Here is a 27,392-nt window from a genome sequence, read left to right as displayed (position 1 = left end):
CAACAAGTGGGACACAATCATGAAGTGGAACGACATTTATTGGATATTTCAAACATTTTTAACAAATAAAAAACTGAAAAATTGGGCTTGCAAAATTATTCAGCCCCTTTACTTTCAGTGCAGCAAACTCTCTCCAGAAGTTCAGTGAGGATCTCTGAATGATCCAATGTTGACCTAAATGACTAATGATGATAAATACAATCCACCTGTGTGTAATCAAGTCTCCGTATAAATGCACCTGCACTGTGATAGTCTCAGAGGTCCGTTAAAAGCGCAGAGAGCATCATGAAGAACAAGGAACACACCAGGCAGGTCCGAGATACTGTTGTGAAGAAGTTTAAAGCCGGATTTGGGTACAAAAAGATTTCCCAAGCTTTAAACATCCCAAGGAGCACTGTGCAAGCTATAATATTGAAATGGAAGGAGTATCAGACCACTGCAAATCTACCAAGACCTGGCCATCCCTCTAAACTTTCAGCTCATACAAGGAGAAGACTGATCAGAGATGCAGCCAAGAGGCCCATGATCACTCTGGATGAACTGCAGAGATCTACAGCTGAGGTGGGAGACTCTGTCCATAGGACAACAATCAGTCGTATATTGCACAAATCTGGCCTTTATGGAAGAGTGGCAAGAAGAAAGCCATTTCTTAAAGATATCCATAAAAAGTGTCGTTTAAAGTTTGCCACAAGCCACCTGGGAGACATACAAAACATGTGGAAGAAGGTGCTCTGGTCAGATGAAACCAAAATTGAACTTTTTGGCAACAATGCAAAACGTTATGTTTGGCGTAAAAGCAACACCCTGAACACACCATCCCCACTGTCAAACATGGTGGTGGCAGCATCATGGTTTGGGCCTGCTTTTCTTCAGCAGGGACAGGGAAGATGGTTAAAATTGATGGGAAGATGGATGGAGCCAAATACAGGACCATTCTGGAAGAAAACCTGATGGAGTCTGCAAAAGACCTGAGACTGGGACGGAGATTTGTCTTCCAACAAGACAATGATCCAAAACATAAAGCAAAATCTACAATGGAATGGTTCAAAAATAAACATATCCAGGTGTTAGAATGACCAAGTCAAAGTCCAGACCTGAATCCAATCGAGAATCTGTGGAAAGAACTGAAAACTGCTGTTCACAAATGCTCTCCATCTAACCTCACTGAGCTCGAGCTGTCTTGCAAGGAGGAATGGGAAAAAATATCAGTCTCTCGATGTGCAAAACTGATAGAGACATACCCCAAGCGACTTACAGCTGTAATCGCAGCTAAAGGTGGCGCTACAAAGTATTAACTTAAGGGGGCTGAATAATTTTGCACGCCCAGTCAGTTTTTGATTTGTTAAAAAAGTTTGAAATATCCAATGAATGTCGTTCCACTTCATGATTGTGTCCCACTTGTTGTTGATTCTTCACAAAAAAATACAGTTTTATATCTTTATGTTTGAAGCCTGAAATGTGTCAAAAGGTCGCAAAGTTCAAGGGGGCCGAATACTTTCGCAAGGCACTGTATATCTTATATTTGAGATTGTTCAAATAGCCAGAGTGGCTATTGCCCTATGATTTGCCTTGATGACAGTTTTGCATACTCTTGGCATTCTCTCAACCAGCTTCACCTGGAATGCTTTCCAACAGTCTTGAAGGAGTTCCCACATATTTTTTATTTAAAAAAATATATTTTTTTACCTTTATTTAACCAGGCAAGTCAGTTAAGAACATATTCTTATTTTCAATGACAGCCTGGGAACAGTGGGTTAACTGCCTGTTCAGGGGCAGAACGACATATTTGTACCTTGTCAGCTCGGGGGTTTGAACTCGCAACCTTCCGGTTACTAGTCCAACGCTCTAACCACTAGGCTACTATGCTGAGTACTTGTTGGCTGCTTTGTCTTCACTCTGCCTTCCAACTCATTCCAAACCCTCTCAATTTGGTTGAGATCGGGGGATTGTGGAGGCCAGGTGATCTGATGCAGCACTCCATCACTCCCTGGTAAAATAGCCCTTACACAGCCTAGAGGTGTGTTGGATCATTGTCCTGTTGAAAAACAAATGATAGTTCCACAAAGCGCAAACCAGATGGGATGGTGATCCCTGCAGAATGCTGTGGTAGCCATGCTGGTTAAGTGTGCCTTGAATTCAAAATAAATCATAGACAGTGTCACCAGCAAAGCACCCCCACACCACCTCCTCCTCCATGCTTTATGGTGGGAAATACACACGAGGAGATCATTCGTTCACCCACACAGCGTCTCACAAAAACACAGCGGTTGGAACCAAAAATCTAAAATTTGGACTCCAGACCAAAGGACAAATTTCCACCGGTCTAATGTCCATTGCTCGTGTTTCTTGGCCCAAGCAAGTCTCTTCTTATTATTGGTGTCCTTTAGTAGTGGTTTCTTTGCAGAAATTCAACAATGATTCATACAGTTTCCTCTGAACAGTTAATGTTGAGATGTGTCTGTTACCTAAACTCTGTGAAGCATTTATTTGGGCTGCAATTTCGGAGGCTGGTAACTCTAATGAGCGTATCCTCCGCAGCAGAGGTAACTCTGAGTTTTCTATTCCTGTGGCAGTCCTCATGAGAGCCTTTTAATTTTCAATAAATTTTGATTACCCAATTATGTGTATGTGCACATAAAAAGTAGGCTACATCCTATATGCAAAACGTAGCTCAAAATAAGTGTAAGTGTGTACTCTAATCATTCTTGTTGCTTCAAGGTCAGTAGCCATACATGTGAGATAAGGTGTGCGTTTGATCTCAATTAAATAGTTGATATTGGTGCCGGAGGGGATGGCTGCCGTTTTACGTGCGCCTAACTGTGTTATTTTGTTCGTTTTTTTCCACACTGTTTGTCATTGATTTGGTCCATAATGTTGCTGCTAGCGTCTCTTATGGCCGAAAAGAGCTTCTGGATATCAGAACAACGATTACTCACCTCGACGCAAAGCATATACTGCTTCCCTGAGACCAAGCCCAAATCCTGTCATTCGTGTGAAGAAAATACAAAAATACAGGGGGTGGAGATCAGGGTGCCTTGTGAGAATTTGTTGGAGAGTGGGTAACCTGCCTCTACCATCTGTTCTATTGGCCAACGTGCAATCACTGGAAAATAAACTGGATGATCTCCGTTCGAGACTATCCTACCAATGGAACATTAAAAATTGAAATATCTATGTTTCACCAAGTCGTGGCTGAACGATGACACAGATAATATAGAGCTGGATGGGTTTTCCATGCATCGGCAGGACAGAACAGCAACGTCTGGTAAGACGAGGGGTGAGGGTGTGTGTATATTTGTCAATAACAGCTGATGTCTAATATTAAAGAAGTCTCGAGGTATTATCGCCCATTGACTTTGTTGTCCTTCAGCCATTTTGCCACAACTTTGGAAGTATGCTTCGGGTCATTGTCCATTTGGAAGACCCCAAGCTTCCTGATTGATGTCTTGAGATGTTGCTTCAATATATCCACATAATTTTCCTTCTTCATGATTTGAAGTGCCCAGTCCCTCCTGCAGCAAAGCACCCCCACAACATGATGCTGCCACCCCCGTTCTTCACGATTGGGATGGTGTTCTTAAGGCTTGCATGTTTTCCTCCAAACATAACGATGGTCACTATGGCCAAACAGTTCTATTTTTGTTTCATCAGACCAGATGACATTTCTCCAGAAAGTATGATTGTTGTCCCCATGTGCTGTTGCAAACCGTAGAATGGCTTTTTTATGGCGATTTTGGAGCAGTGGCTTCTTCCTTGCTGAGCGGCCTTTCAGGTTATGTCGATATACGACTCGTTTTACTGTGGATATAGATACTTTTGTTACCTGTTTCCTCCAGCATCTTCACAAGGTCCTTTGCTGTAGTTCTGGCATTTGGAAATTGCTCCCAAGGATGATCCAGACTTGGCTGATTTCTTTTGATTTTCCCATGATGTCAAGCAAAGAGGCAGTTAGTTTGAAGGTAGGCCTTTAAATACATCCACAGGTACACCTCCAATTGACCTAAATTATGTCAATTAGCCTATCAGAAGCCATGACATGATTTTCCAGAATTTACCAAGCTGTTTATAGGCACAGTCAACTTAGTGTATGTACACTTCTGACCCACTGGAATTGTGATACAGTGAAATAAATTAAATATTCTGTGTGTAAATAATTGTTGGAAAAATGACTTGTGTCATGCATAAGGTAGATGTCCTAACCGACTTGTCAAAACTATAGTTTGATAACAAGAAATGTGTGGAATTGGTTGAAAAACGAGTTTTAATGACTCCAACCTAAGTGTATGTAAACTTTCAACTTCGAATGTACAATTTTCAAGCACACCACCATAGTCCCTGTGCCAAAGAAAGTGAAGGTAACCTGCCTAAATGACTACTGCCCCGTAGCACTCACGTCAGTAGCCATGAAGTGCTTTGAAAGGCTGGTCATGACTCACATCAACACCGCCATCCCGGAAACCCTAGACCCACTCCATTTCGCATACCGCCCCAACAGATTCACAGATGATGCCATTTCAATCGCACTCCATACTGCTATGTGAGAATGCTGTTCATTGACTACAGCTCAACGTTCAACACCATAGTTCCCACAAAGCTCATCACTAAGCTAAGGACCCTGGGACTAAACACCTCCCTCTGCAACTGGATCCTGGACTTCCTGACGAGCTGCCCCCAGGTTGTAAGGTTAGGCAACAACACATCTGCCATGCTGATCCTCAACACTGGGGCCCCTCGGGGGTGCATGCTTAGTCCCCTCCTGTACTCCCTGTTCACCCACGACTGTGTGGCCAAGCACGACATCAACACCATCATTAAGTTTGCTGACGACACAACAGTGGAAGGCCTGATCACCGACAACAATGAGACAGCCTATTGCAGGCCTGGGCAACTACAGTCCTCGGGGGCCTGATTGTTGTCACACTTTTTCCCCAGTCCCAGCTAACACACCTGACTCCAATAATCAACTAATCATGATCTTCAGTTAAGAATGCAATTAGTTTAAATCAGGTGTGTTTTCTAGGGATGGCGGAAAAATGTGACACCAATCAGGCCCCAGAGGACTGGAATTGCTCAGGCCTGGCCTATAGGGAGGAGGTCTGAGACCTGGCAGTGTGGTGCCAGGACAACAATGAGAGCAAGACAAAAGAGCTGATCATGGACTACAGGAAAAGGAGGGGGAATAGGCCCCCATTAAAACTGACAGGACTGTAGTGGAGCGGGTCGAGAGTTCCTTGGTGTCCACATCACCAACAAACTATCATGGTCCAAACACATCAACACAGTCGTGAAGAGGGCACAACAACATATTTTCCCCTAAGGAGACTGAAAAGATTTGGCATGGGTCCCCAGATCTTCAAAAAGTTCAACAGCTACACCATCGAGAGCATCCTCACTGGTTGCATCACCGCCTGGTATGGCAACTGCTTGGCATCCGACTGTAAGGCGCTACAGAGGGTAGTGCATATGGCCCAGTACATCACTGGGGCCAAGCTTCCTGCCATCCAGGACCTATATAATAAGCGGTGATAGGTCCACAAAAATTGTCAAAAATTCCAGTCACCCAAGTCACAGAAGACTGTTCTCTCTGCTATCGCATGGCAAGGGGTACCAGAGCGCCATAACAGCTTCTACCTCCAAGCTATTACACTGTTGAACAATTTTCCCCCCTTTATTTTACTAGTCCAACGCTCTAACCACTAGGCCACCCTGCCGCCCAAAACAAGGCTACCCTGCCGCCCCAAACAATTCATAAAATGGCCACCCGGACTATTTACATTGACACCCCCCCCCATTTGTTTTTACACTGCTTTTACTCGCTGTTTATTATCTATGCATAGTCACTTTACCCCTACCTACATGTACAAATTACCTCAACTAACCTGTACCCCCACACATTGACTCGGTACTGTATATAGCCTCATTATAGTTAACTTTTTACTTACTTACTCTTTTTACTTAATAAATTAGTCCCGCACAGACCTGTAGTTCTAACTCTATGCTCTGAATAGGAATGCCTGCTCTAGTGTTTCTAACTCTATGCTCTGAATAGGAATGCCTGCTCTAGTGTTTCTAACTCTATGCTCTGACCTCCGCGCCAGCAGAGCGTTCATCTCCTCCATCAGTCCTCCGCTGCCACCACTTGTCCGGTTGGCTTCGTTTTTGGTCCCCGATCCTGAAGAGTTAGAGTCCTCAGGCTGGAGAGAGAAGAGAGAGACACACACAGTATCTTAGGAGAAGATAGGACAGAGTGTTTTGTATCCTAGTTGTAAGAGGGAAAGGAAAGGGAAAGGGGGATACCTAGTCAGTTGTGTCTTCTGCATTTAACCCAACCCCTCTGGAGCACCAGTTAAAGGTCTAAAGGGGCTTCCTTAACCTATTTCATCTTCACTGATATGAAAGAGCTGGGCTTGGTTAACATTGTGCTTTCACCTTTCCTACGTTGAGATCAGTGCAGATGAAGGAAAGAAGAGGAGGAGATAAGGTGATTTTAGACCAGTGGTCACCAACCTTTTCTGAGTCAAGATCACTGTCACAGTCAAAACGCAAGCTGAGATTTACCGCTCACGACTTAACATTAACCTCATAAATATACAGTTCTGTAGGAATGAGGCTTCTGCAATTTCTTGATTTCCTGATTTCTTATTTTCTTGCACATTTGTCACACTTAAATGTTTCAGATCATCAAACAAATTTGACTATTACACAAAGATAACCCAAGTAAACACAAAATGCAGTTTTTAAGTGATCATTTTATTTATTAAGGGAAAAAAACTATCCAAACCTTCATGGCCCTATGTGACAAAATAATTGCCCCCCCTTGTTAAATCATGAATTTACTGGGGTTAAATCTTCTTTTTTTTTTAAAGCTCAGTTCAATTTCACTAGCCACACCCAGACCTGATTACTACCAGGCCTGTTGAATCAAGAAATCAGTTAAATAGAACCTGTCTGACAAAGCACCTGTCTCAAAAAGCAAAAAAAAGCAAGACATCATGCCGCGATACAAAGAAATTCAGGAACAGTTGAGAAACAAAGTAATTGACTTCTATGAGTCTGGAAAGGGTTACAAAGCCATTTCTAAAGATTTGGGATTCCAGTGAACTACGGTGAAAGCCATTATCCACGAATGGAGAAAATTTGGAACAGTGGTGAACCTTCCCAGGAGTGGCCGGCCTACCAAAATTACCCCAAGAGCGCAGCGACGACTCATCCAAGAGCTCACAAAGGAACCCACAACAACATCTAAAGAACTGCAGTCTTCACTTTCCTCAGTTAAGGTCAGTGTTCATGACTCAATCGTAAGAAAGAGACTGGGCAAAAATGGCATCCATGGCAGAGTTTCAAGGTGAAAACCACCAAAAAGAACATAAAGGTTCGTCTCAATTTTGGCAAAAAACATCTTGCTGATCCCCAAGACTTTAGGGGAAATATTCTGTGGATTGACAAGACAAAAGTTGAACTTTTGGAAGGTGTGCGTCACGTTATATCTGGCGTAAAAGAAACACAGCATTTCAGAAACAGAACATCATACCAACAGTCAAATATGGTGGTGGTAGTGAGATGGTCTGGGGCTGCTTTGCTGCTTCAGGACCTGGACCACTTGCTGTGATTGTTGGAACCAGGAATTCTGCTCTCGAACAAAACAATCCTGAAGGAGAATGTCCGGCCATCAGTTTGTGACCTCAAGCTGAATCGCACTTGGGTTCTGCAGCAGGACAATGATCCAAAACACACCAGCAAGTCCACCTCTGAATGGCTTAAAAAAAACGAAATGAAGGTTTTGGAGTGGCCTAGTCAAAGTCCGGACTTGAATCCGATTGAGATGCTGTGGCGTGACCTTAAGGCGGTTCATGCTCGAAAACCCTCCAATGTGGCTGAATTAAAACAAATCTGCAAAGAAGCGTGGGACAAAATTCCTCCACAGCGACGTGAAAGACTCAATGCCAGTTATCACAAATGCTTGATTGCAGTTGTTGCTGCTGAGGGTGGCACAACCAGTTATTAGGTTTAGTGGGCAATTACGTTTTCACATATGGCCATGAAGGTTTGGATAGATTTTTCCCTTAATAAATCAAATCATCACTTAAAAACAGCATTTTGTGTTTACTTGGGTTATCTTTGTGTAATATTTACATTTGTTTGATCTGAAACATTTAAGTGTGACAAATGTGCAAAAAAATAAGAAATCAGGAAATCAGGTAGGGGGCAAATACTTTTTCACAGCACTGTAAATTCTTGGTCTGACAATATTGTTCTTCTCAGACCAGATTTCCAAACTCTAGCTTTGATAACAAAATAGATATGTATGTGTAGCATATGTGAGGCACAGCTTAGTATAAATTGAAATAATTTGCAAATAATTAGCTTTTATTTTATTTTATTTTACTGGACTGATGATGCCTGCATCTGATGGTCATGGGGCTTAAACGACAACTGGGAACTCGAGAAAATAATAAGATTAAATCATGACGTCAACTGGATAATCGTTCAAAACAATTTCTATTTTTTTTTCTTCCCTGAGTTCCCAGTTGTCTTGAATGAACTGAAGTCGGAGATGTCCTATTTACGAGTTCCCAGTTGTTTTGAACATGTCATTAGTCTCAGTGGTGAGACTGACCAGAGAGAGGGGACACTGTGTTCCACCTCATGGCAAAACTGGAGTTGCACCGCATCCGTCTCATGTTGTTCCTATGACCAGAGAAAGTGAAATATTCATCCATATTAAAATAGACACGACGAGCTGCTAATAATAATAAAAATGCAGGACTATCGATACACTTGGCTACTAATTCATTGCAGCTACAGCGGGAGTGGTAGTATCAGGGGCGCAACTTTCACTGGGAATGAGGGGGACATGACCCCCAACACCACACACACATTCTGAAATAGCATTTTTCCTGCCCCGAGAGGTCGGGTAGGCTGTTTGGCGGTATCAGACGGCTGGATTTAGTAGGACCCTGCGGACACCACAGAGCGTAGGAACAGAGGCAGCTGTTGTCTGTGTGTATTGTGCTTTTTCTCCGAGTTGTAAAAGCAAGCTTATTTGACTGATGTAGCTGGCAAGGTAAATGCTGTTTGAGTTAACATAAAACATTTATTTATTCCTAGTGCTGAGTTAGTAGTGTAACTGACATGTTATGTTAGCTAATGCATTACATGTTTCATTCCCTCTCGAATGAGGTTCTGTCTGAAGTGCATGAACTAGCTAGTTAGCTAGCGAGTAGCTACCACAGCCAGTTCAGCTCTAGCTATCTGTCAGGAAGCAGTATCTTTCAGCTGTTGTGTTTATGGAAATGCTTTGTAGACCTTGTCCCGTTTCAACAGAAGTAAATTCACTTGGCAAATTTTGCCAGTTTAACCAGGTAGGCTAGTTGAGAACAAGTTCTCATTTGTAACTGCGACCTGGCCAAGATAAAGCATAGTAGTGTGAACAGACAACACAGAGTTACACATGGAGTAAACAATTAACAAGTCAATAACACAGTAGAAAAAAGGGGAGTCTATATACATTGTGTGCAAAAGGCATGAGGAGGTAGGCGAATAATTACAATTTTGCAGATTAACACTGGAGTGATAAATGATCAGATGGTCATGTACAGGTAGAGATATTGGTGTGCAAAAGAGCAGAAAAGTAAATAAATAAAAACAGTATGGGGATGAGGTAGGTGAAAATGGGTGGGCTATTTACCAATAGATTATGTACAGCTGCAGCGATCGGTTAGCTACTCAGATAGCAGATGTTTGAAGTTTGTGAGGGAGATAAAAGTCTCCAACTTCAGCGATTTTTGCAATTCGTTCCAGTCGCAGGCAGCAGAGTACTGGAATGAAAGGCGGCCAAATGAGGTGTTGGCTTTAGGGATGATCAGTGAGATACACCTGCTGGAGCGCGTGCTACGGATGGGTGTTGCCATCATGACCAGTGAACTGAGATAAGGCGGAGCTTTACCTAGCATGGACTTGTAGATGACCTGGAGCCAGTGGGTCTGGCGACGAATATGTAGCGAGGGCCAGCCGACTAGAGCATACAAGTCGCAGTGGTGGGTGGTATAAGGTGCTTTAGTGACAAAACGGATGGCACTGTGATAAACTGCATCCAGTTTGCTGAGTAGAGTGTTGGAAGCAATTTTGTAGATGACATCGCCAATGTCGAGGATCGGTAGGATAGTCAGTTTTACTAGGGTAAGTTTGGCGGCGTGAGTGAAGGAGGCTTTGTTGCGGAATAGAAAGCCGACTCTTGATTTGATTTTCGATTGGAGATGTTTGATATGAGTCTGGAAGGAGAGTTAACAGTCTAGCCAGACACCTAGGTACTTATAGATGTCCACATATTCAAGGTCGGAACCATCCAGGGTGGTGATGCTGGTCAGGCGTGCGGGTGCAGGCAGTGAACGGTTGAAAAGCAAGCATTTGGTTTTACTAGCGTTTAAGAGCAGTTGGAGGCCACGGAAGGAGTGTTGTATGGCATTGCAGCTCGTTTGGAGGTTAGATAGCACAGTGTCCAAGGATGGGCCGGAAGTATATAGAATGGTGTCGTCTGCGTAGAGGTGGATCAGGGAATCGCCCGCAGCACGAGCAACATCATTGATATATACAGAGAAAAGAGTCGGCCCGAGAATTGAACCCTGTGGCACCCCCATAGAGACTGCCAGAGGACGGACAGCATGCCCTCCGATTTGACACACTGAACTCTGTCTGCAAAGTAATTGGTGAACCAGGCAAGGCAGTCATCCGAAAAACCGAGGCTACTGAGTCTGCCGATAAGAATATGGTAATTGACAGAGTCGAAAGCCTTGGCAAGGTCGATGAAGACGGCTGCACAGTACTGTCTTTTATCGATGGTGGTTATGATATCGTTTAGTACCTTGAGCGTGGCTGAGGTGCACCTGTGACCGGCTCGGAAACCAGATTGCACAGCGGAGAAGGTACGGTGGGATTCAAGATGGTCAGTGACCTGTTTGTTGACTTGGCTTTCGAAGACCTTAGATAGGCAGGGCAGGATGGATATAGGTCTGTAACAGTTTGGGTCCAGGGTGTCTCCCCCTTTGAAGAGGGGGATGACTGCGGCAGCTTTCCAATCCTTGGGGATCTCAGACGATATGACAGAGAGGTTGAACAGGCTGGTAATAGGGGTTGCGACAATGGCGGCAGATAGTTTCAGAAATAGAGGGTCCAGATTGTCAAGCCCAGCTGATTTGTACAGGTCCAGGTTTTGCAGCTCTTTCAGAACATCTGCTATCTGGATTTGGGTAAAGGAGAACCTGGAGAGGCTTGGGCGAGTAGCTGCGGGGGGGGCGGAGCTGTTGGCCGAGGTTGGAGTAGCCAGGCGGAAGGCATGGCCAGCCGTTGAGAAATACTTGTTGTAGTTTTCGATAATCATGGATTTGTCGGTGGTGACCGTGTTACCTAGCCTCAGTGCAGTGGGCAGCTGGGAGGAGGTGCTCTTGTTCTCCATGGACTTCACAGTGTCCCAGAACTTTTTGGAGTTGGAGCTACAGGATGCAAACTTCTGCCTGAAGAAGCTGGCCTTGGCTTTCCTGACTGACTGCGTGTATTGGTTTCTGACTTCCCTGAACAGTTGCATATCACGGGGACTATTCGATGCTATTGCAGTCCGCCACAGGGTGTTTTTGTGCTGGTCGAGGGCAGTCAGGTCTGGAGTGAACCAAGGGCTGTATCTGTATAATGCAGACAGGGGTATGGTGGGGTGCGGGTACAGCAGATGATGAGAGAGGTTGTATCTCTGGACATGCTGGTTGTAATGGGTGAGGTCACCGCATGTGTGGGAGGTGGGACAAAGGAGGTATCATGGGTATGAAGAGTGGAACTAGGGGCTCCATTGTAAACTAAAACAATGATAACTAACCTGAACAACAGTATACAAGGCATATTGACATTTGAGAGAGACATACAGCGAGGCATACAGTAATCACAGGTGTTGAATTGGGAGAGCTAGCAAAAACAGTAGGTGAGACAACAACAGCTAATCAGCTAGCACAACAACAGCAGGTAAAATGGCGTTAACTAGGCAGAGGGAGGGTCGGATTAACTACACACAGAGCCTGAGTGCGGCTGGGGCCGACAGATAAAACATAAACAAGCAGAATGGAGTACCGTGATTAATGGACAGTCCAGCATGCATCAGCTATGTAGCCAAGTGATCAGTGTCCAGGGGGCAGCGGTGGATGGGGCAGGGAAGCTGGACTGGCGAGTGTTATCCAGGTTTAAAAAACTAACAATGACTAAATAGCTTGTAGCTAGTTAGCTTCTGGAGGTTCTTGAGTGTGTTCTAAAAATTAAAAATATTAGCGATTCCGTATCACATTGGGTGAGGCAGGTTACCGGAAGGTATAAACAAATTAAAAATCGAAAGAGATAGAAAGTAAATATGGGTCCAGTGAGTGTTTGGGACGCGGCGATTCAGACGGTGAGCAGGCCTGTGCTAACAAGCTAACAGTTAGTAGGCCGGGGCTAAACAAGGTAGCAGTTAGCGGACCGGGGCTAAACAAGCTAGCAGTTAGCAGGCCGAATTAGCAAGCAAGGAGATAGCAAGGGCTAGAGAGTTAGCCTTTGGAGGACGTTGCGATGGGGTGAGTCTGTTTATTCCTCTTCATGCGGTGACATCGATAGACCGGTCGTGGGTCCGGATATTGTAGCCCAGGAGTATGCTACGGTGGTAGCACAAGGGCTCTGGCCGGGCTAGCTTCAAGCTAAGTGGGTGGAAACGCTAGCAAGGAGTAATCATCCGGGATTGCGGTTAGCTAGATAGCTAGTTGTGAAGATCCAGCTGAAGATGTTCCGTTTGCGGTGGGAATCCGGGGATAAAAAAAAATAGGTCCGTTATGCTCTGGTTAGAGTCGCGTTGTTCGAACTGGCGAGAGCTGTCCGAGCTAAAGGTTAGCTGATGACCGGTTAGCTGAAGACCACTAGCAATGTTTTGCTGACTGATAGCTGGTAGTTAGCTGGCTTGCTTCAGTCGAGGGGTTCCGGATCCGAAATAGATATAAATACTTTAGGAAAAATAGCTACATTGGGAGAGGCGGGTTGCAGTAGAGTATTTAGAAGTTGAGGTTTAGCAAAATGTTTTAAAAGATATGCGAAGAAAAATATGTAAAAACAGAAAAAAAAGATATATACAAAGGGACGCGACACGACAAGACGTCTTACTGCTACGCCATCTTGGAATAAAGTCAGTGCATTCGGAAAGTATTCAGACCCCTTCACTTATTCCACATTTTGTTACATTACAGCCTTAATCTAAAATGGATAAATAATAATAATAATATGCCATTTAGCAGACGCTTTTATCCAAAGCGACTTACAGTCATGTGTGCATACATTCTACGTATGGGTGGTCCCGGGAATCAAACCCACTACCCTGGCGTTACAAGCGCCATGCTCTACCAACTGAGCTACAGAAGGACCACGATTAATCAAATGGCCACCCAGACAATTTACATTGACCCCCCCCTCCATTTGTTTTTACACTGCTGCTACTCGCTGTTTATTATCTATGCATAGTCACTTTACAAATTACCTCGACTAACCTGTACCCCCGCACATTGACTCGGTACCCCCTGTATATAGCCTCATTATTGTTATGTAATTTTCTGGTGTTACTTTAGGATTTTTTTCACTAGTTTATTTTGTAAATATTCTTAACTCTTTCTTGAACTGCATTGTTGGTTAAGGGCTTGTGAGTAAACATTTCACGGTAAAGTATACACCTGTTGTATTTGGCGCATGTGACAAATACAATTTGATTTGACAGCATGCTTTGAGTTTGCCAAAGGAACCTAAAGGACTCTCAGACCATGAGAAACCAAGATTGAACTCTTTGGCCAATGCCAAGCATCACGTCTGGAGGAAACCAGGCACCGCTCATCCCCTGGCCAACTTCAAAAAAGTACTGAGTAAAGGGTCTGAATACTTATGTAAATAAGATACTTCCGTTTATTATTTTTAATACATTTTCAAATTCTTTGGGGGGGGGCTATTGTGCATAAATCAAAGAGGGAAAAAAACAATGTAATCATTTTTAGAATAAAAATGACCTGTACGCTCTCGTTGGCTGGCCCTCGCTTCATACTCGTCGCCAAACCCACTGGCTCCATGTCATCTACAAGACCCTGCTAGGTAAAGTCCCCCCCTTATCTCAGCTCGCTGGTCACCATAGCATCTCCCACCTGTAGAGCACGCTCCAGCAGGTATATCTCTCTAGTCACCCCCAAAACCAATTATTTCTTTGGCTGCCTCTCCTTCCAGTTCTCTGCTGCCAATGACTGGAACAAACTACAAAAATCTCTGAAAACTGGAAACACTTATCTCCCTCACTAGCTTTAAGCACCAACTGTCAGAGCAGCTCACAGATTACTGCACCTGTACATAGCCCACCTATAATTTAGCCCAAACAACTACCTCTTTCCCAACTGTATTTAATTAATTCATTCATTTTGCTCCTTTGCACCCCATTATTTTTATTTCTACTTTGCACATTCTTCCATTGCAAAACTATGATTCCAGTGTTTTACTTGCTATATTGTATTTACTTTGCCACCATGGCCTTTTTTGCCTTTACCTCCCTTCTCACCTCATTTGCTCACATTGTATATAGACTTGTTTATACTATATTATTGACTGTATGTTTGTTTTACTCCATGTGTAACTCTGTGTCGTTGTATCTGTCGAACTGCTTTGCTTTATCTTGGCCAGGTCGCAATTGTAAATGAGAACTTGTTCTCAACTTGCCTACCTGGTTAAATAAAGGTAAAATAAATCAAAATAAATCAATAAGGCTGTAACGTAACAAAATGTGGAAAAGGTCAAGGGGTCTAAATACCTTCTGAATGCGCTGTACCATTAGAGCTAAAAGTTGGTTAACGTTAGCTGGCTCACTGACCTTAGCTATCAATTTTGCCTCAATCACACTAGACCTGAATCAAACAATGAAACCAGTGGCCAAACAATTGATGACCGATATTCTGACGTCTTTTGACAGCGCAATGTGAATCAGTATAGCAATGTAACGCTATTGATCTGCCAGTTTCCCTAGCTAATTCCCTATATTCACACTGTCATGGTATAAACAGCTATACAGGCTTCACTGTCGTTGTACAGTCAGTACACAACACTATGCTCATCATCTCTTAGCAGGATCAGATGGGGACAGGGGTCAATGCAGGGTCAGACAGCCAGGGAAGACTAGTCTACGGAGCTCAGGTGAATTTTTTATTATATCAAACAACCAGTGAATGGATACAACGTTCCATCCTGAGTTGATGGTCATTTCTATTACTGATCCAATAATAGAATCAATGTATAAATGTACACCAAGGTAATTCCTTGTCATGCTTTATAGCAGGATCCGATGGTGACAGGGGTCTCAGCAGGGTCAGGCAACCATGGAAGACCCGTCTGTGAAAGCTCTGAGGTGAACCGTTGCAGATACATCAACATATTCTCTCTAAGCAGCGAACACTGGACAAGCCAGAGCCTTCAAAGATTGAAACTATTTTAAGACCGTCTGACAAACCTCTAAAGTTGATTTCCAATCCAAACTGTTGATACGGGCTTTTCCCAATGACACAAAACATGCCAAACAAAAATAAGACACTATTGATATGTTAGAATGCACTGTCATCTCAGACATAAATTACTGCAGTTTAAGACCATCCATAGAGCGTACTATATGCCAGTAAAACTGAATATCATACACTGTAATTCCTCTACTAGATGTGTAAAACACAAAGGGGGACATATTTGCATGTTACTCTCTTGTGAAGGCTGGCTGAATTCAGGTAAAGAGAATTTTCTTTTATCTCAGCATGTCTACAGGTCCTCCCTTCTCCCTGTTTTTGTTTGCTTGGAAACGTTGATACTGGAGACTGTTATCAGAAGAAACTGTGTAACCTAGCATTTATAGTGGCTAAGAAATGCAGGTTGGTTATCCTCCCACAATGGATGGCAGAAATGTCAAGTTACAGTGGGGCAAAGAAGTATTTAGTCAGCCACCAATTGTGCAAGTTCTCCCAATTAAAAAGATGAGAGAGGCCTGTAATTTTCATCAAAGGTACACTTCAACTATGACAGACAAAATGAGAAAAAAAAAACAGAAAATCATATTGTAGGATTTTTAACGAATTTATTTGCAAATTATGATGGAAAATAAGTATTTGGTCAATAACAAAAATGTATCTCAATACTTTGTTATATACCCTTTGTTGGCAATGACAGAGGTCAAACGTTTTCTGTAAGTCTTCACAAGGTTTTCACACACTGTTGCTGGTATTTTGGCCCATTCCTCCATGCAGACCTCCTCTAGAGCAGTGATGTTTTGGGGCTGTTGCTGGGCAACACGGACTTTCAACTCCCTCCAAAGATTTTCTATGGGGTTGAGATCTGGAGACTGGCTAGGCCACTCCAGGACCTTGAAATGCTTCTTATGAAGCCACTACTTCGTTGCCCGGGCGGTGTGTTTGGGATCATTGTCATGCTGAAAGACCCAGCCACGTTTAATCTTCAATACCCTTGCTGATGGTAGGCTTTGTTACTTTGGTTCCAGCTCTCTGCAGGTCATTCACTAGGTCCCCCCGTGTGGTTCTGGGATTTTTGCTCACCGTTCTTGTGATTATTTTGACCCCACGTTGTGAGATCTTGCGTGGAGCTCCAGATCGAAGGAGATTATCAGTGGTCTTGTATGTCTTCCATTTCCTAATATTTGTTCCCACAGTTGATTTCTTCAAAACAAGCTGCTTACCTATTGCAGAGTCAGTCTTCCCAGCCTGGTGCAGGTCTACAATTTTGTTTCTGGTGTCCTTTGACAGCTCTTTGGTCTTGGCCATAGTGGAGTTTGGAGTGTGACTGTTTGAGGTTGTGGACAGGTGTTTTTTATACTGATAACAAGTTCAAACAGGTGCCATTAATACCGGTAACGAGTGGAGGACAGAGGAGCCTCTTAAAGAAGAAGTTACAGGTCTGTGAGAGCCAGAAATCTTGCTTGTTTGTAGGTGACCAAATACTTATTTCCCACCATAGTTTGCAAATGAATTAATAAAAAATCCTACAATGTGATTTTCTGGATTTTTCCCCCCCTCATTTTGCCTGTCATAGTTGAAGTGTACCTATGATGAAAATTACAGGCCTCTCTCATCTTTTTAATTGGGATAACTTGCACAATTGGTGGCTGACTAAATACTCTTTTGCCCCACTGTATGTATCACTAGATTTGATTTATTACAAGATTAAGGGTTTTCTGTGCAACTTTCATAAGGTCTGGATGCCTTATATGGAATACAGTACAACAAAAGAAGTCTGTAATGAAAACACGTCAGGGGAGATACAGATTTAGGCAATACCTAGCTGCTGGGCTGCACAGTCCTGGCACTAGGGGTCTGCCATACTGTTCTCACTCTGGCCTTGGCCTAACACACCAGAAACCAATAGTAAAATAGCTCTACAGTACTATTAGGCCTATGGTATGAATTACAGTGCCTCTGTCATTATTGGGACCATGAAGCATTATTTTTCTTTTGGCTCTAATATTTCAAACGTTTGGATTTTAAATCAAACAATGACTATGAAGTTAAAGAGTAGACTGTGAACATTACTTTGAGGGTATTTTCATCCATATCAGGTGAACTGTTTAGAAATGTTTGTCGCAGTCGGCGTTCCAATTCATCCCAAAAGTGTTTGATGGAGTTTAGGTCAGTGCTCTGTGCAAACCGATCTCCACACCGATCTCAACAAATCATTTCCGCATGGACCTCGCTTTGTGCACGGGGGCATTGTCATGCTGAAACAGGAAAGGGCCTTTCCCAAACTGTTGCTACGAAGTAGGAAGCACGGAATGTCATTGTATGCTGTAGCGTTAAGATTTCCCTTCACTGGAACTAAAGGGCCTTGCCCAAACCATGAAAAACAGCCCCTGACCATTATTTATCCTCTACCAAACTTTAGAGTTGGCACTATGCATTCGGGCAGGTAGCGTTCTTCTGGCATCCGCCAAACCCAGATTCGTCCGTCGGACTGCCAGATGGTGAAGCGTGATTCATCACTCCAGACAATGTGTTTCCACTGCTCCAGAGTCCAATGACGGCAAGCTTTACACCACTCCAGCCGACGCTTGGCAATGCACATGGTGATCTTAGGCTTGTGTGCGGCTGCTCGACCATGGAAACCCATTCATGAAACCCATTCATCACAACAAACCGTTCTTGTGCTGACGTTGCTTCCAGAGGCAGTTTGGAACTCAGTCGGTAGTGAGTGTAGCAACCGAGGACAAACTATTTTTATGTGCAACGTGCTTCAGAACTCAGCGGTACCATTCTGTGAGCTTGTGTGGCCTACCATTTCGCGGGTGAGGTTGTTGCTCCTAGATGTTTCCATTTCACAATAACAGCACTTGCAGTTGATCAGGGCAGCTCTAGCAGGGCAGAAATTTGACGAACTGACTTGTTGGAAAGGTGACATCCTGTGACGGTGCAACGTTGAAAGTCACTGAGCTCTTCAGTATGGGCCATTATATTGACAATGTTTGTCTATGGAGATTGCATGGCTTTGTGCTTGATTTTTATACACCTGTCTGCAACGGTGTGGCTGAAATAGCCGAATCCACTAACTTGAAGGAGTGTCCACATACCTTTGGCCACGTAGTGTAAATTAGGATTTCGGATAATCCTGAATGAATCGTGAATTATGATGAGTGAGAAAGTTTGATTCAGAAATATCATACCCCCACAACACATTACAATAACATGGGAGGTTAGCATTTTGGGGGGGTATGATATTTGTTCGTCTATACCTTTCTCACTCATCATTATTCACAATTAATTCAGGATTACCCATAATCATGGTAGCATCCACTTTAATGCAGAAGTGTTTAGAAACATATTCTGTTCTTTATTTACAATAAAAGTAACCTCAAAACGACCCCATATGGGTCATATTAGATTGTGTAGAAATGCCCCAAAGAAATCTGAGGGAGGACCCCATAACCCCCTGCCAGGTTATGTCCCCTCTAAAACCAAAGTTGCTCTCCTGGGTAGTATGGAGAAGCGTGTTTTATGTTTTGTAGAAGTGTTGAATCAAAACAGTGTTGACAGAGCTGAATAAAATCATGAAGTCACTCATGAAACAGCAGCTGTTTGCTGTATTCTTTGACAGTCTCTCTCTGGTCATGGTTTTAAAAAGTTCTGAAATCTCATGTAAACTAGTATCAAACTTTGCTGGAAGCTGTAGGTCCGGGTGATTTGAGCCATCTGATTGGCCAGCGCAGTAGGCACATTCAATTTAGCCACAGATCTCCCGGTCGCCCGGACAGGCGGAGTTTGTCTTTACAGACAAATGAAAAGGTTACCCTGTGCGCAGTCCACCTATCACCAACAGCGCAGCAGAATTTTAAAAAAGAGTGCAAGTCTTTATCGCAGTCTTTATCGCTGTCACGCCCTGACCTTAGAGAGCTTTTTATGTCTCTATTTTGGTTTGGTCAGGGTGTGATTTGGGTGGGCATTCTATGTTCAGTTTTCTATGTTTTGTATTTCTTTGTTTTGGCCGGGTATGGTTCTCAATCAGGGACAGCTGTCTATCGTTATCTCTGATTGAGAACCATATTTAGGTAGCTTTCCCCCACCTATGTTTTGTGGGTAGTTGTTTTCTGTTTAGTGTTCTGCACCTGACAGGACTGTTTCAGTTTAGTTTATTCAGTTTGTTATTTTGTTCTAGTGTTCAGTTTAATAAAAGTCATGAACACTTACCACGCTGCGATTTGGTCCGATTCTTGCTCATCAGACGACGACCGTTACATCGCAGTCTTTATCGCAGCCTTTATCACAGTCTTTATCGCAGTCTTTATAGCAGTCTTTATCGCAGCCTTTATCGCAGCCTTTATCACAGTCTTTATCGCAGCCTTTATCGCAGCCTTTATCGCAGTCTTTATCGCAGCCTTTATCGCAGTCTTTACGTAGTCTTTATCGCAGCCTATATCGCAGCCTTTATCGCAGTCTTTATCACAGCCTTTATCGCAGTCTTTATCGCAGACTTTATCGCATCTTTATCGCAGTCTTTTTACGCAGTCTTTATTGCAGTCTTTATCGCAGTCTTTATCACAGTCTTTATGGCAGCTTTTATGGCAGCCTTTATCGCAGCCTTTATCGCTGCCTTTATTGCAGTCTTTACGCAGTGTTTATCGCAGCCTTTATCGCAGTCTTTATCGCAGTCTTTATCGCAGCCTTTATCGCAGCCTTTAGCGCAGCCTTTATCGCAGACTTTATCGCAGTCTTTATCGCATCTTTATCGCAGTCTTTTTACGCAGTCTTTATTGCAGTCTTTATCGCAGTCTTTATCACAGTCTTTATGGCAGCCTTTATCGCAGCCTTTATCGCAGCCTTTATCGCCGCCTTTATCGCAGCCTTTATCGCTGCCTTTATTGCGGCCTTTACGCAGTCTTTATCGCAGCCTTTATCGCAGTCTTTATCGCAGTCTTTATCGCAGCCTTTATCGCAGCCTTTAGCGCAGCCTTTATCGCAGACTTTATCGCAGTCTTTATCGCAGCCTTTATCGCAACCTTTAGCGCAGCCTTTATCGCAGTCTTTATCACAGTCTTTATGGCAGCCTTTAGCGCAGTCTTTATCGTGTCTTTATCGCAGCCTTTATCGCATTCTTTATCGCAGTCTTTATCGCAGTCTTTATCGCAGCCTTTATCGCAGACTTTATCGTGTCTTTATCGCAGCCTTTATCGCATTCTTTATCGCAGTCTTTATCGCAGTCTTTATCGCAGTCTTTATCGCAGTCTTTATCGCAGCCTTTATCGCAGACTTTATCGTGTCTTTATCGCAGTCTTTACGCAGTCTTTATCGCAGTCTTTATGACAGCCTTTAGCGCAGTCTTTATCTCAGTCTTTATCGCAGTCTAAATCGCAGTCTTTATCCCAGTCTTTATCGCAGCCTTTATCGCAGTCTTTATCGCAGGTGATTGACTAGGAATGCCTTGAAGATGGACCGGTTGGTGACCACTGTTTTAGACTATTGCTATACACATGCAGTATGTTTTCCTTTGCCATATCGTCACTACTGTAAAGCTCATTACGTCTTTACAAACCCACAGGACGTTCGTACATTCCAATGTCTATGGTGGTCTCAATAGATTGCCTGTGTCTATACTGTAGATCACAGTATAGGTATATGTTATGTTAAATTGTGTGATGTTTGATTGGCATCTTACTCTATTGACACGGCGCAGTTTGGCTCCAGCGATCATGGCGGCGAGTCCCGTTGGGGCGGGAGCCTCTTCACCCTGTCTGCCTCCAACCATGGGCAGCGGTGGAGGCAGGGGGGGCGGGGGAGCACCTTCCGAGGGGGAGGTGGGCCAGGAGGGGGAGGAGGCATAGAGGCACCCAGGGAGGGGGGGCCTCCACCTAAAGAGGAGGGGCCACAACCCATGGACATGGGGGGAGGCATGGGAGCTGGGGGGGCTACAGAAAGCACACCAGGATGGCCTTGGAAAGGAGAACCTGGTGAAATTCAGAGAGGGAGAGTTAAAGAGGTCAGAAGACTTTCTTTATAGTGTCAAATGACATTTAACATTAAACACTGGTAACACATTGATGTGGGGTAAGTCTTAGGTGGAAGTGCAGCAGTGTCTGATTTGAAAGCGAATATGCGTTTAAATCAGGCACTAGAGACACTTGATAATGCCAAAATGTAAAGACGGCCTTACTTTTTATCAAAATGTAGTTAAAAAATGTAAAGGTAAGAAAAAAAGTATGTAATTGTTCAGTGGGTTGAGTTCAGCGTTTCCTCACCTGGGTTCGAGGATCGTCGTTCCCTCTCCATGTGTGCCTGCTTCTGCTGCTGCTCCATAACCTGTCTGGAAAGACACACAGTCAGTCAGCCGACCTCCATTATATGACTGTCATAGCACAGAGTCAGACAGGCACACAGAAAGCCTTAGAGCCTTATTGCCCAATAAAGCAGGGACATTTGACACACAGTCAGTGAGTCACATAGACAATAGTATTTAAATTGTATAAGTATATACCACAGTCAGCCAGCCTACAACCCTCCAGTTTTCAAACCATCCAACCCTCCATCCATCCAACCCTCCATCCATCCAGCCCTCCAACCCTCCAGTTCTCCAGCCCTCCAGTTTTCAAACCATCCAACCCTCCATCTATCCAGCCCTCCAACCCTCCAGTTCTCAAACCCTCCAATCCTCCAGCCCTCTAGTTCTCAAACCCTCCAGCCTTCCAGCCCTCTAGTTCTCAAACCCTTCGACCCTCCAGCCCTCCAAACTTCCAGCCCCCAGCCCTACAACTATCCAGTCCTCCAGCCCACCAGCCATACAACTCTCCATCCCCCCAGCCCCCCAGCCATACAACTCTCCAGCCTTCCAGTCCTCCTGTTCTCCAGCCATACACATCTCCATCCCTCCAGTCCTCTATCCCCCCAGCCCTACAACTCTCCAGCCCTCCAGTCCTCCAGCCCCCCAGCCATACAACTCTCCAGCCCTCCAGTCCTCCAGCCCCCAGCCATACAACTCTCCAGCCTTCCAGTCCTCCTGTTCTCCAGCATACAACTCTCCAGCCTTCCAGTCTTCCTGTACTCCAGCCCCCCAGCCATACAACTCTCCAGCCCTCCAGTCCTCCTGTTCTACAGCCATACACATCTCCAGCCCTCCAGTCCTCCAGTCCTCTATCCCCCCAGCCCTACAACTCTCCAGCCCTCCAGTCCTCCAGTTCTCAAACCCTCCAATCCTCCAGCCCTCTAGTTCTCAAACCCTCCAGCCTTCCAGCCCTCTAGTTCTCAAACCCTTCGACCCTCCAGCCCTCCAAACTTCCAGCCCCCAGCCCTACAACTATCCAGTCCTCCAGCCCACCAGCCATACAACTCTCCAGCCCCCCAGCCATACAACTCTCCAGCCTTCCAGTCCTCCTGTTCTCCAGCCATACACATCTCCATCCCTCCAGTCCTCTATCCCCCCAGCCCTACAACTCTCCAGCCCTCCAGTCCTCCAGCCCCCAGCCATACAACTCTCCAGCCCTCCAGCCCCCAGCCATACAACTCTCCAGCCTTCCAGTCCTCCTGTTCTCCAGCCCCCAGCCATACAACTCTCCAGCCTTCCAGTCTTCCTGTACTCCAGCCCCCCAGCCATACAACTCTCCAGCCCTCCAGTCCTCCTGTTCTACAGCCATACACATCTCCAGTCCTCCAGCCCTAAAACTCTCCAGTCCTCTATCCCCGCAGCCATACAACTCTCTAGCCCTCCAGTCCTCTAGCCCCCCAGCCATACAACTCTCTAGCCCTCCAGTCCTCTAGCCCCCCAGCCATACAACTCTCCAGCCTTCCAGTCCTCCAGCCTCCCCAGCCCTACAGCTCTCCAGCCATACAACTCTCCAGTGCTACAACTCTGGTGGTCCTTCTGTAGCTCAGTTGGTAGAGCATGGCGCTTGTAACGCCAGGGTAGTGGGTTCGATTCCCGGGACCACCCATACGTAGAATGTATGCACACATGACTGTAAGTCGCTTTGGATAAAAGCGTCTGCTAAATGGCATATTATTATTATTATTATTAACTCTCCAGCCCCCCAGTCCTACAACTCTCCATCCCCCTCCTGCCCCCAGCCATACAACTCTCCTGTTCTCCAGCCCTACAACTCTCCAGCCCCCCAGTCCTACAACTCTCCATCCCCCCTGCCCCCCAGCCATACAACTCTCCAGCCCTCCAGTCCTCCTGTTCTCCAGCCCTACAGCTCTCCAGCCCTACAAACCTCCAGTTCTCCCGCTGTCCAAGGTCTGGTAAAATGATGGCATGTGGTATAGGTAGCCTGAATGTATGTCTGTTTATACATGGACAAGTAGTGCTTCATGTTAATTTCCATGACGAGACAGATACTCTCCCTACTGTTCACTATGCTGCAGGCTTTATGAGCTTCTCTCCCCATAATCTGTCCTTCTTTCTCTTCCCCTCTGATGTGAGAGGAATACGTCAGAGCTCTGGGGGGAGAAACTTTAAAAAAACCTTTGGTCTTTCTTTAATGAAACCTTCTCATTTCATTTAAGAACTCACCACCCCCCCTTAAAAATAAAACAACAAAATATATATATCCTGTCCTGCATACATGTACCATACTCACCTTTCCATCTGCCACATGATACAAAACAACATCACAATATCCAAAAAACTTTACCACTTCTACAACCGTACATCAAAAACATCTCCCCCAGCTGTACAGACAGGCCCCCCCAACACACCATATCACCTGAAACATCTCCTCACTTTTTATCATTCCATAGAACTCAAACTCAACCCGAAGACTCGCAGAGACCATCCCATTAAACAATAGTTTATTGAGGACAGCCAGTTTATACCACAGGGAAGATGCCACCAGGTTGTTGATTATCTATATGACACTTGGGACAGGAGCCACCTCCACCCGGCCAGTCTTGACACCACTGCCTGTGACAGCCCCTCCCAGTTCTTCCTGACCCACCTCTCCGAGCCCAGGTACACCCCCAACACTTTAAGCCCTTCAAACCCCCTGAAAGCAGATGCCCCACATAATAGAGCTTTGCTCTTGCCCCATATAACTCCTTAGCTGATGAAGCTCCCTTGTACACCTTCAGACTGGTGTCTAGTGCCTGCATATCCTGACCATCACAGAAACGTCTGCTATGCCTATCACCACATATGTGCCTGTCCAGCACACTCCCTGCAGTCTCCTGCGTAGCAGTCCCAAAAAAGTCTCAATGGCGAGTGTATATAACTGCCCAGATAAAGGACATCCTTGTCTAATGCCCCGCCTCACCCAGACTGGCCTACTGAGCCCCCCCCCCACCTTGACCATAAATGACACCCCAGCATACAACAGCTTCACACAGGTCAAAAACCTCTTCCCAAACACAGACATTACATTAAACAGATACTCATGGTCCACTCTATCAAAAGCCTTCTCTTGATCTAAAGAGACCAGTCCAAAGTTCACATTAGTACCTCTCAACAAGTTCAACATGTCCCTGATCATGAACAAGTTGTCCGTGATTGAGCGTCCCAGTACACAATATGTTTGGTCCTTATGTACTATCGAGTCCAGATGGGACATCAGTCAGAGAGGACCTTGGCAAATATCTTGTAGTCTGAACAGAGTAATGCCACAGGCCTCCAGTTCTTAAGTTCACACAAGTCCCCTTTTTTGGGATGGAGAGTCAGAGCCGCCCGACGGCAGCTCATTGGCAACTCTCCTACCCCGATGCACTGACGCAACACGCAAAAGAAGTCCAGTCCAATTATTTCCCAGAATTATTTATAAAACTCCACCGGGATTCCTTCGACCCCCTGTGCACGACTGAGGGACATCTGGGTTACGGCCTCTGCCAGTTCCTGGGACAACAGAAGAATGTCCATTTCATCCCTCTGTGCCAGAGAGAGCTTAGGGAGTCCTGCGAACAAGACTTGAGCACACATAGAATCACACAGTTCTGCCCTATACAACTCAGTATAAAACTCCACAGTCCGCTCCCGCATCTCCCCCACCACAGAGGTCACCCGCCCATCAGACAGCCATAGACAATGCATACCCTTGGCTTCACTGCTCTGTCTTTCCAAACCAAAGAAGAAGGAGCTGGGAGCATCCATCTCCTTGAGCATGGAGAACCTAGCTCTTACAAGTGCTCCCTTTGCTTTAACCTGGAAAAAACTGCCCAGGTCCCTACGTAATTCAGTTAAATTAGAATGGGCCTACATTGCCTTGCCCCACCATCTCTACCTCCATCTCACTAATAATATGCTTGAGTTCCCCCAATACTCTCCTAGCCTCTGAGGATGAGAGCGCTGAATACTGTTGACAGAAAAGCCTAATTAGGACTTTTCCCACATCCCACCATTAACTCAGAGACTCATACTCCTCTCTTCGCTGCCCCCACCTTTCCCAAAATGTCTGGAAACCTGAGCAAAAAGGGGCATCTTGTAAGAGCTTTACATTAAACTTCCAATAGGATGCCTGCCGGGGCCCTGGTGAAATAGACAGCTGAGCCATGGTTATGTGATGATCCGAAAACACCACCAGGAGAATGGTAGTTCCCAACAGCCTATTGCTCCGATTCCTGGACATGTAAAACCGATCAAGTCGAGCTGCACTCACCCTAGCCCCAAAAACCTTCACCCATGTATACTGTCTTGTGTTTGGATGTTTAGTTCTCCAAACATCCACTAGGTCAAACTGATTAAAGATGTCCCTTAACACTCCCACTGATACTGAATGAGGCTCTCCCCCATTTCTGTCTTTCGTAAAATCCATTGTACAGTTCCAGTCCCCGCTGACCACCAGCGTCTCCTCAGACGGAACTTCCTGTCTACGGCCTTTATGTGGACAAGCAAAACTCTTATGTCACAAATCTCCACACTCAAACACCGAGGACTATATGTGCTGGCAAACCCTGCGAAGAGCCCCTCCCCATGCCTCACTTTAAAATGCACATTTAACTGTTGCTCATTGAGGATGTGGAATTTTCCAGCTGTGTGTCTTGTTGGAGAGAAGATGTCATGTTTGTCATTTATTATCATGTCTTGTCCCTGTGCTCCCCATTCTATTCGTTTCCCTCTGCTGGTCTTAGTAGGTTCTTTCCCTCTTTCTATCCCTCTCTCTCCCCCTCCCTCTCTCACTCTCTCGCTCTCTCTTCTCTCTATCGTTCCGTTCCTGCTCCCAGCTGTTCCTATTCCCCTAATCATCATTTAGTCTTCCCACACCTGCTCCCGATCCTTTCCCCTGATTAGAGTCCCTATTTCTTCCTTTGTGTTCCGTTCCTGTCCCGTCGGTTCCTTGTTTAGAATTCACCGTGCTGTGATTGTGTATCGCCCTGTCCTGTCGTGTTTTTTGCCTTCATCAGATGCTGCGTGTGAGCAGGTGTCTCTGTCAACTACGGCCTGCGCCTACCCGAAGCGACCTGCAGTCTGTGGCCGCTTCTCCTGTTATTCCCCTCTACAGACTAGAGGATTTCTGTTATTCCTGTTTGGACTTGAATAAACTCCGTTTCTGTTAAGTCGCTTTTGGGTCCTCTTTCACCTGCATGACAGAAGATGTGCTGACCCAGCAGCCACAGGCCTGGGGAATACACACTGTTATACTGACTGTTACCACTGGAGGGGGCTCCACGCACACACACACACACACACACACACACACACACACACACACACACACACACACACACACACACACACACACACACACACACACACACACACACACACACACACACACACACACACACACACACACACACACACACACACACACACACACACACACACGCACAAACACACAAACACACAAACACAATCATATTTATTCTGTTTTGCTTTGGCATTTGGAGTTGAGATGAAATGATAAGCGGAGCAGAAATAGC

The 27,392-nt window shown here is 45.0% G+C and overlaps 1 pseudogene; it reads right to left on the bottom strand.

Moving 5' to 3' along the window:
• The window catches only part of LOC123995289, a 131,113-nt pseudogene that overhangs the window by 6,187 nt on the left and 97,534 nt on the right, over positions 1–27,392 (bottom strand).

This window comes from Oncorhynchus gorbuscha, linkage group LG14 (genome assembly GCF_021184085.1).
Source record: "Oncorhynchus gorbuscha isolate QuinsamMale2020 ecotype Even-year linkage group LG14, OgorEven_v1.0, whole genome shotgun sequence".
NCBI lineage: Eukaryota > Metazoa > Chordata > Actinopteri > Salmoniformes > Salmonidae > Oncorhynchus > Oncorhynchus gorbuscha.
Note: the sequence above shows the minus strand (reverse complement) of the source record. Positions and strands in the feature narration are given on the sequence as shown.